This window comes from Magnolia sinica, chromosome 19, assembly GCF_029962835.1.
Source record: "Magnolia sinica isolate HGM2019 chromosome 19, MsV1, whole genome shotgun sequence".
NCBI classification, from domain to species: Eukaryota; Viridiplantae; Streptophyta; class Magnoliopsida; order Magnoliales; family Magnoliaceae; genus Magnolia; species Magnolia sinica.
Window position 1 is genome coordinate 58,672,441 of NC_080591.1, and position 9,810 is coordinate 58,682,250.

The 9,810-nt window shown below is 39.5% G+C and overlaps 1 long non-coding RNA gene across 5 annotated transcripts; it reads left to right on the top strand.

Moving 5' to 3' along the window:
- The first annotated feature begins 248 nt into the window (after nucleotides 1-248).
- On the top strand, nucleotides 249-6,361 carry LOC131235235 (uncharacterized). Of its 5 annotated transcripts, XR_009166012.1 has the most exons (7): nucleotides 255-397; nucleotides 488-596; nucleotides 1,944-2,045; nucleotides 2,144-2,224; nucleotides 2,696-2,759; nucleotides 2,875-3,335; nucleotides 6,237-6,361. It is a non-coding gene; the product is annotated as an uncharacterized LOC131235235 (long non-coding RNA). The 5 variants fall into 5 exon arrangements; XR_009166011.1 differs by having other exon boundaries at nucleotides 249-351; nucleotides 449-596; nucleotides 1,944-2,224; XR_009166014.1 differs by having other exon boundaries at nucleotides 249-351; nucleotides 1,944-2,224.
- The last annotated feature ends 3,449 nt before the right edge of the window (nucleotides 6,362-9,810 follow it).

Genomic DNA, 9,810 nt, shown 5'->3' on the forward strand with positions numbered 1-9,810 from the left:
TGAAACCATCTTCAATTTTGAATAAGATATGGTTGATATTTTTGGGTTTAGATTCATCTCACTATCACTGTAATGGAAGATCTGCAAGGGCCTGAAAAGGTGATTGATTTGAGAAGGTAGTTCTTGTTTGCAGGCACCACAAGAACAGAAGGAGCTGATGAGCAAGACTTCGTCCAGGCCTTCTCAAATGCCTGTTCAAAGTGCACCGAAGAAACATAAGACTTCTTCAAACCCACACACACACAGAATGAAAGCTGAAGGCTACAATATTGAATACAAGAGGATACCGCTAACACGAGAAAGAGAAGCCTTATTGACAGATATTGACGCAATCCACTCCTGTCAAGATGAGTATGTATCATGTATCAGACAGCTAGCAACTATTATCTGTTTTACGGTGATTTCTCTTATATTTAACTAAGAATTTTTTTTTTTCTGTTAATTTCAGGTGATGTAATCTAACTGAAGGACTTTTTCTTTCCTGCAGATCTGGAGGTTGCTATCTTTTTGTGTCACACACTGGTTATGGGTGAGCTGCTTATGCAATAGCCATCACTTGTCTTACACTGGTTATGGTGTGCCCTGCCATGATGTATGTGTTTTATCACATGGTATATTCATTTTCTAAGCTCATTTTAGGTCATGAGCTAAAAAATAAGGCAGATCCAAATCTCAGGTGGACCACACACAGAAAACAGGAGTGATTAAAACTTACAGGGAGCCACAAGTTTTGTATGAAACTGATAATTGTGTTTTCCCTTCATTAAGGTGAGGTGACCTGACAAGAGGTTGGATGGTGAATAAACATGATAATAGGCATTAGGAAGTTTTTATTGGGGCCATTTAATCACTGACATTTACAGTAGTGCGGCCACCTGAGATTTGGATCTATTTCATATTTTAATTCATAATGAGTATTGAAAAATGGATGGAAGGTTTAGGTCAAACACAGATGGGATTCATTAGTGACCCCTCCAGTACTAGGTTGGTCTGGAAAGGCTCCCACCATTGTGGGGATGCTGATTGCCTACTGACCCATCACGTGGGGCACACCATAATGTATGTGTTTTATTCAGGCTATCCATCCATTTTGTCATATCATTTTAAGGTGTGAGCCCAAAATTGAGGTAGATCCAAAGCTCAAGTAGACCGCACCACCAAAGGAAATAGTGGGAATTGAACGTTAACCACTGAAAACTAATTTCTTTTTGCAAGCTTCAAGAGAATTTAGTTAACTCAGAACATATTCCTGTGTCCATTCCTGTGTCCTTCACAAGAAAAGAAAGTGGTTTTTATACTCAGAATTGTTTTCACTCCTTTGGAGAGTGAGATGGAAGTTTAGTTGGCCTCATATGTTGGCTCAAAAATCAGAACTTCAAGGCTATTTACTGCAAGGGGTTTCAATAATTTCACCCAGAAATTTTTTTTAAAAAAAATAATAATTTAAAAAAAAAAAAAAAAAAAAAAAAGTTTGAAAAAGCTGAGTTGTGGAGTAGGTTCTCAGAGATTTGGTTTGGTGGACAGTGGGCTAGAGTGCTAACGGCCATGCAATACAGGAGCAGGCCCTTCATTTCATGGTAGTCCTTTGCTTCAACCTACAGAAACAGTAGACTGCCTTCTGTGGTAGCCCCAAAATTGACATCCATTTCTCTAGTTTCGAAGGTGACATTTTTGTGTAAGGGAGAGATTCAAGCAACTCCAGCTAAATAAATAAATAAAAACGTTGCTTCTTATATTCTGTAGTCCAAATGACAGGGACTTGTTGAGGCCTTTGAAATTGGAGTGTGAACTTCAGTGAGGGGTGCAGTTTGCCTGTTGTCTTTACCCTGTAATTTGGGCAAACATCTTTGGTAATTGTTACATGATTATTTTGAGCAGCAGTCATTTAATTTTTCTTTTTTCTTTTTTTACTTTTCTTTTTTTTTTTTTTGCAAATTTGCAAGCGATGTTTTTTTCTAATCACATTCAAGAGCAGCTGGATGTGATGCTTGTTATGGAGCAATAATGCCTAATTCTTTTTCTTATTTTCTGGCATAGGTCGCAATGTATAAGAGATTATATGAAAATGAGCTTAAATCTCGTGCTTTGGCACTAATCTTTGTGCATCTTCATTGATCCTAAATGACAATCCATTTCTGTGCAGGTTTTGTTTCATGATCCCAAGCACAAGAAAATTTATGCAACTGAAGGTCTAATGACTGAGATTTGCTAGGTGCACATGCAGGTATAAGGCAGCTAATCTTATACTTTTTAACTCTTTTTATTTATTTATTTATTTATTTAATGTACAGATGTTGTCATTTGATGCCCATCAGAAATGAACTAATTTTTATATATATTTCAAGGTAGATGCTTGGGCTGCATTTTGGTAGTATTCTTCTTCTGTTGATAAAATTAAAAAAAATAATAAAAATTTATTCGGTGTCTGTGATGCAGGTCTTTGTAGGAACTTTGATTTATTGCAATATGTTATAGCATGTAGACTGTGCTTCTCAATTCATCATACTAGTTTTCACAACTTGAAATAAGTTTGCATGAATTTCTTATTCCTTAATTCAAATTCATGAGGGTCTAATAGACAACAAATAATGACCTTTTCTTGTTGCTTCAAGTTTATGAATGCCTACATCTGTATGTTTACTAGTTTTTCTTTTGAAAATTTGTTAATTTGGATTTCGGCTCTGATCAATCCCAGGTGTAATATATTAGCCCAAAAGTCTGTCTGGATGTACTTTAGAATGAGAATTGAAGAGAATGAGGTATGACCCATGTGCAATATGCTTGAGAAATATTAAGACAATTTAGCATGACTCACAGCATTTTTTTATTATTTATTATTTATATTTATTTTTTTATTTTTTGAGTTTGATATAGTGGGATTCCATAGCACTTTCTATTTCATGTTGATGTTCAAATGCCCGGCCTTGACACTAGCAACACTGGAAAAGTTAAGAAGAGGTTTTCTATGGCATGGTAAGGAAGAGAAGAAATTTCATTTGGTCGATTGGAAGGAGGTGTGTAAGCACGTACAAGAAGGCGGGGCTGGTATAAAAGACCTTAAGAGTATGAATTGGGCCCTCTGAGGCAAATGGACCTGAAGACTAGGGACGGAGGACGGGACCCTCTGGAATACGTTAGTCAAGAAAAAGTATGGGCGTTTAGAGGGGAGTTGGTGGACCAAGGACTCATCCAACTACAGATCTTCGGCGTTAAGGAAAGGGGGTGCCATCCATTGAAATTAGGAATATCGACTCTCATTCTGAACTCTCGATCTACTCAATCGATGTCTTGTCCTGGATATTGGAGTACCACGTCGTCGACCTCCTCGTTGATGGGTCTCCCACCTCAAGGATGATCCTTTGGTTCACTGTCGACACTATCCCACGATCAGTGCGTTTACGAGTTCCCACACTTGCTAGTGGCGGGTCACCGCCATGAACACAGAGTGGCCGTAGGGCCCCCGTCAAGTGAACAATGACAGCCTGCAGCCCTTGCATGACTTGCTGATTCTCTTGTTGTGCTACTTCGAAAGTCGCTGCCATTAAAGGCAAATTTCCTGGAGCACATCCATGGGATTATTGCCCAACCTGTTGCTAGAAGCCATAGATCCGAGGAGAAAGACTGGCTCTAATACCAAACTGGCGCATGGAAGGACGTGTTGAGGTCGTGCATCGTCTTCCTCAAGGGATAACTATTCTGAATCCACGGAACTTCTCTGGACTCCTCGCAAAGATACATCGAATCCACAAGGAAAATAAGAAAATAAAATAATTTCTAGAAATTCGTAATAATTGACTGATCATTAAAACAAGCTTACAACCTTTTTAAATAATGACATGAAACATAGGAAGAAGTTTCAAAATTAAACTACAACTAAAACTAGTAGAAATCATGACTTACTATAAATAGTAAGCTTACTATTTATAGACGGTCGTTGACAGTTCAATTCCCCTATTAACAGTTTTGGTATTGCTGGATTAATACATGTTCATAATCATTAGGAAGGAATCGAGATCGAAGAAGGCGTCTCATCCGTGGCCATGTTGAGATGGGCGCCTTATTTTGTTGGGCTTGTAAGAGTTGTAATTGCTCGCACTATACAGAAGCACCAGATTTTAATTTAAACGCTACTAATTTCACCTTTTTATGCTTTGACACGTCTATATAATCAAAATATATGTCTAGTTCGGCTAGGCAGTCGAGCAAATCTTCTATGCATAATAAACCGTTAAAACTAAAAAGTTTGGCCTTGTCTCGATAGTCTCTTTCAGCATGATTTAGATGATCGCCTCCATGGATTGGTCGTCAAGCAAAGCCTTCATTAAGGTCTTCGTCGCTAAAGCTCGAATCACCTAGTGTTGCCCTACGATTTATCACTGGTAGTGCTCTACGGAAATTGGGGTTATGTCGTACAGCAACCACAGGCGGTGGAGCATCATCTAGGATTTGGGGCGGAAGTAATGCATCTGCAAGACGGTTGAGTGTTGCATACAGCCCTTGCATAGTTAACTGACTAACCCGGTGAAAAGCTTTCATTCTTTCTGAAAGATAACGAATCCTTGTATCATCATCCACAGAATTTTGGTTCATACCTTCGTTGTTTACCATCGGCCCGAGGGGAATCCTCGCTCTGATACCATTTGACGCAGGAATGAACGTGATAAGGTCGATCACTATCTTCCTCAAGGATAACTACTCCGAATCCACGGAACTTCTCTGGACTCCTCACGGAGACTTCTCGAATCCATGATGAAAAGAACCGGACAAATAGAAATAAATTCTAGAAAATTCGTAATTTGATTGATGATTAAAATAAACGAGTTTACAACCATTTGTATAGGGATACTAAGCAACGAGAGAAATTTCAAAATCAAACTACAACTAAAACTCCTAGAATTCGCAACTTATATAAATAGTAGACTTATATTTATAGACATTTGCGATGTCTACTAGTGCACGAGGTTTTTGGCCAAAAATAGTAAGTTTCCTATTTGGCTTCACCACGCTGTTCTCCTAATTATTCTAAGCACTTTTCACGTTGGGCGCAACTCCTAAAGCCCAATGGATGAAGTGTTATAATCAAACTAAAACTTACTATTTATAATAAAAATGTAATTAAAACAGGGAAACAACAGTTGATCCGATGGTATTTCGCAAATCCGGCTTACGCAACCAACATAACGGGGTTGGGTAGCTAAAGTAGCTCGTCCTACCCCAAAATCATATATTTTACACCCGATAACTCATTCCAAATTGCGAGATATGCCCGATTTAAGGTCTGACGGTCCGGATCAATTCTTTCATCGACCGGGCCTTTTCTGATACATCTTGGCCATGAAACTGTCCCTGACCCGCTCTACATCAGACCCACTTTACATCAATCAGGCCAATGCTTCTGTTTTCAGTCCGTTCCAAGAATAATCTCATGAACAGTTCGATGCCATTTATCCGTCAAGGTTAGCCTCGTGAAGGTTTCAACGGCGTGTGCCTCATATCCAGACGTTGGCTGGCAAAAGTCCGGCATAGCTTTTGATTCTGAAACATATAACGATGCATAGAACTTGTGCAGATGGTTCACGGCACTACCCCAAGAATCGGGCCCATCCAGATCATGTGGGTCACTATTTAAATTTGGAAGGTTTTTATTTTTTATTTTTATTTTTTAAAGTTGTTAATTAATTTCTATAGCATGGCCCACATAAATAACAAGGTGGACCCTACACAAGTACAAGGTTTTGAATAAGCAAGTGACTAGATGAATAGAAAAGTTGAATATTGGATGAATGGCTTAAAAAAAAAAAAAAAAAACTAAAAAAGCTAAAATCAAATAGAATATCATACATACCAGTAAAAATTTGACAAGATTGATTATAGAAAATAAAAAAAATAAAAAAATAAAAAATCAGCTTTCTTGCATGTGCTTCACCGGCATCTCAAATAGACAGACTGGGCATACGTGTCTTTCCTCCAACCATCGGATTATACATTGGCCATGAAAAATATGTGAGCAAGGCATACACAATATCCCAACCCCTCCCAAGAATTCATCTTGACATATTACACACTTGCATGGGATTCTAAGCCCATCCTCTCCAATTCTTCAATAGAAGATCTTGATACAGGGACCACAGGGGACCACGTCAAAATCCTAGCCATTGAATCTGCATCTCCATCATCTTGCACCAACGACAATGTCAAAATATTAATCTCCATGGCCATATGTAACTCCTTACAAGCTTTCATGGCCTGCTTTGCCATATTGCTAGCACCAATGGCCAAGCTCTGTGCAGAGAATTTACAGGCCATAGGTTGAATATTGAAGTGTGACATAATATTTTGGAAACGTAAGGTGGATCTATTATACGTTGGCAGTGTCGATGAAGCTTGTCTGAGAATATCTGGATGTTCTTATATGCCTTTGAATCCTCGATTTTGTAGTATGTATCCATGGGAGGTGGCCGTGAGCTGCTGGGACTGCTCGTTCAAGGTGATTTTGATGAGGAGAGAACGTTCTTTGTTTTCAGGCACTCGTTCGAGAGAGGCACGCATGCGGACTGAGCAGCGGCTCGGGGTATTGGCGTTGCAGTAGATGGTTTTGGTGTCCCGATGAAATCGGATGTCAGCTTCTCCACCCAATGACATAGCTGCTTCTGTAGTAAGAGAAAGAAAAGAAGAAGTGAAGTGTTTGAAGATTAGCTGATGGATGAGTTGTTATATTGAATTATTTATAGAAACAAAGAAGCTGAAGTTTGTAATTAGCAACTTCATTCTGGTGGTATTCAGAAGGCTTATATATTGCAACTTTGGACGCTGCTTAAGTGGATAGGATCCACCGACCTGCATGTTGGGCCCCCTGTGATATATGTATCTTATATCTACACCGTCCATCCTTTTCATAAGCTTATTTTAGGTTGGATCAGTAGATCCAAAATATTAGGTGGACCACAACACAAGAAACATTGGTGATTGAACACTTACTATTAAAACCTACTGCCGCCCACGTAATGTTTATTTTCGATCCATGCTGTTGATAAGGTTATGCATATCTGGATGAAGCCAAAACACAAATATCAGCTTGAATGGTGTGGTCCATCTGAGATTTGGATCTGTTGTATTTTTTTTTTGTATTGTTTCATAAAATGATCCGGAGAAAAGAATGAACGGCATGGATATGATACAAATACATCAAGGTAGTCCCAGAGTCGGGGTTCCACCGAAGCTGCGTCCTGAAGTGTTTACTTCCCCGTCCCACGTGGTGACATTACGCTCTTATGAGTTTAGAAACTGACATCTTTTCCTTATCCTACTATATATGAGTCTATTAGTACCTCTATTTCCTGGAAGAAGTTTTATGATACTCAACTGCGGAGAGCTTAACACACAAGCCATTTTTTAATGGAAGCAGATTGCGTAGTAACTCACTATGCTTATCATCGTAGTGATTAAACTCTGTGAGGTCTACCATGATTTATGTATTTTATCTGATCCATCCATTCATTTTGACAGATAATTGTACGGCTTGAGACCGAAAATGAAGTATATAAAATCTTCAAATGGACCACACCATATGAAAAAGTTGATTTGAACATCTACCGTTGAAAAATTCTTGAGGCCACAGAAGTTTTGGATCAAGATTATATTTGTTTTTTCCCTTCATCCATGTCTGAATGATCTTATGAACAGGTTGGATGACAAATAAACATCACTGTGGGACCTAGCAAGGTTTCAACAGTGGAAATCATTATCCCCACTGTTTCCTGTGGTATGACCCACTTGAGGGTCCACCCAACTCCGTGGTTCCAAGGTCTCACCCAATCCGCTCTAGAAAATATTGGTGAATGAATGCCTATCATTGAAAACTTCCTATGGCCTACTATAATGTTTATTTGCCTTTCAATGATATGATCTGGTTCACATGCATTTTTGCCACGTGGCCCTTCTCTAATAAGGCTGGGAACATGCCCTGTAAAATTAATATGAGGAAAGTTTGATACTCTGATAGTGATGGCTGATGATACACAGGTACCAAGGGCTTTCACACATGGATATGCAACTTGAGTTAACACGTTCAAAATATGATTTCCTAATGGTCTAATTGGTCTATATTAAATTATTTGTTTAAATGAAAAATGGGAACGGCTTAACAGAATAATGAAATGCCATTGGATCAGAGGACATGATCAACAACCTAAGATGAAAATACTTAAGCCTCATAGTGATGTTTATGGGCTCATATACCCGAGGTTATATATGATTAACACATCCAGTGGGCCACACCGCGTAAAGCAGTAGGTAGGTGATTGCCACCGGGATGAAAGGATCACAACAAATATCATCCTGATTCAAATCTTCCGTGAAAATATTAACTTATCAAGGTTTCAATGATAAGCGTCCATCTCTTACTTTTTCTTCTGGTGGAGTCCACTTAATCACCGATCTGTTTCTGTTTTGGAATGTCATTGTAACATGAGTCGGTGAAACTGATGGATGGAGTGGATTTCTCCCAGACATTGAGATGGACATCAAGGAACTTTTGTGTCATGGGAACTCCCGTACCAGGTGTTAGATCGTCACTTGGATGTTGCTCTTTCTGCCACGCTCCCATTAGCATATGGGAAACGGATTGGCTACTCTCCCTGCCACCAGCCCCGTGGCTAGTGGTCAGTGCTCTATGGGCCACACCATGATATATGTGCGTTCATCCTTTTTTAAGATCATTTTAGGTCTTGATCCCAAAATTGGTAAAAGAAATTTCTAACGTTGAAGCCTTCCTAAGCTCCACCTTGATGTTTATATGTTATCCAAACCGTTTATAAGGTCATTCTCAATGGGATGAAGGGAAAACATTGAAAAGATAGCCTGGTATAAAACTTTTATGGCCATGAGAATGCTTCAACGGTTCTCACTGAATTATCACTATTTCCTCTCGTGTGGCCCAATTAAGTGTTGGATACACTTCATTTTTGTTGGTACATCCTAAAATGATCTCAAAAAACGGATGGATGGGGTGGATTTCTAAAAAACATCTCGTTGGACCCCACCCAACGTCCTTGCGCAGGAACTTAGCAGGAAATCCGCGTCCGATCAAGTGGTGTTACCCACGGAAACGGATTGGCTACAACCCCTGATACCAGCCAATGGCTGGTGGTCGGTCTATGTGGGCCCCACCATGATGTATATGTTTCATCCATGCCGTCCATCTACTTCTACAGATCATTTTACGGTATGAGACAAAAAATGAGTTATATTCCAATCTCAAGTGGACCACATTGCAGGAAACAGTGTTGAATGAGTGTCGACCATTAAAAACATTTTGGGGGCCATAAAAGTTTTGGATCAAGATGATTTTTGTTTTTTTCCTTCATCTGGGCCTGTATGACCTAATCAACAGATTGGATGTGAAATAAACAGTTCAGTAGGCCTTAGGAGGATTTTAATGGTGGATATCTAATCTCTATTGTTTTCATGGTTGTGGTCCACCTGAGACTTAGATCGCTCTCAATTTTGGTATCAAACCATAAAATGAACTGTAAAAATGGATGAACGGAATGGATGAAAAAAATACATCATGATGGGGCCCACAGAGCACCGACCACCAGCCACGGGGCTGGTGTAAGGGGAGTAGCCAATCCGTTTCCGTTACCCACGCCACTGCTGGGGTGAGGTGGGCTGGTGATGTCTTGGGTACTGTTGTGAATGGGTTAGATGGCGTATAAACGTCAGCGTGATCCCAGAAAGGCTTTAATGGTAGGCGTTTCTCTCCCTACTCTTTTCTGTGGTGTGTTCCACTCACATCTTTAATCTGGTTCA